General features: G+C 50.5%; 1 protein-coding gene across 1 annotated transcript in view; it reads right to left on the bottom strand.

Moving 5' to 3' along the window:
* The window catches only part of LOC108572158 (POU domain, class 6, transcription factor 2), a 190,048-nt gene that overhangs the window by 19,438 nt on the left and 170,210 nt on the right, over nucleotides 1-400 (bottom strand). The gene's annotated exons all lie outside the window — the stretch shown is intronic.

Here is a 400-nt window from a genome sequence, read left to right as displayed (position 1 = left end):
ACTCTCTCTCTCCTTCTTCATCTCGTGTTCTCTGTCTGTGTCCGTCTTTCTCTCTGTTCGCCTACCAGCCTCTTTCTCTCTCCCTCTCAATTGCCAGAATAGAAACCCAACTTGGTAGAAACGAAGTTAGCGCGAACCGCAATCGATATAATAGCGGCCGAATCCGCGGAGCTGTGATGTCCAGCCAGAGAGAGTACCTAGGGTTAGAGAAGGATGGAACCGTTCCCGTGGAGGCGAGGGGAGGTTATTCGTGGGTCTGGAAAGGGGTAGTGAGACGTTAATTATACATTGAAATTAGTTGCAGAGTTTGCCCTCTGCTCGCCAGGCTAGTCTAGGACCACTAAGTATGGACGACGGGGCGAGCCTTAGTCCGAGCTGGTCAGAGATAGTCGATATTATA

This window comes from Habropoda laboriosa, unplaced genomic scaffold (genome assembly GCF_001263275.1).
Source record: "Habropoda laboriosa isolate 0110345459 unplaced genomic scaffold, ASM126327v1 scaffold107, whole genome shotgun sequence".
In the NCBI taxonomy this organism is placed as follows: domain Eukaryota; kingdom Metazoa; phylum Arthropoda; class Insecta; order Hymenoptera; family Apidae; genus Habropoda; species Habropoda laboriosa.
Note: the sequence above shows the minus strand (reverse complement) of the source record. Positions and strands in the feature narration are given on the sequence as shown.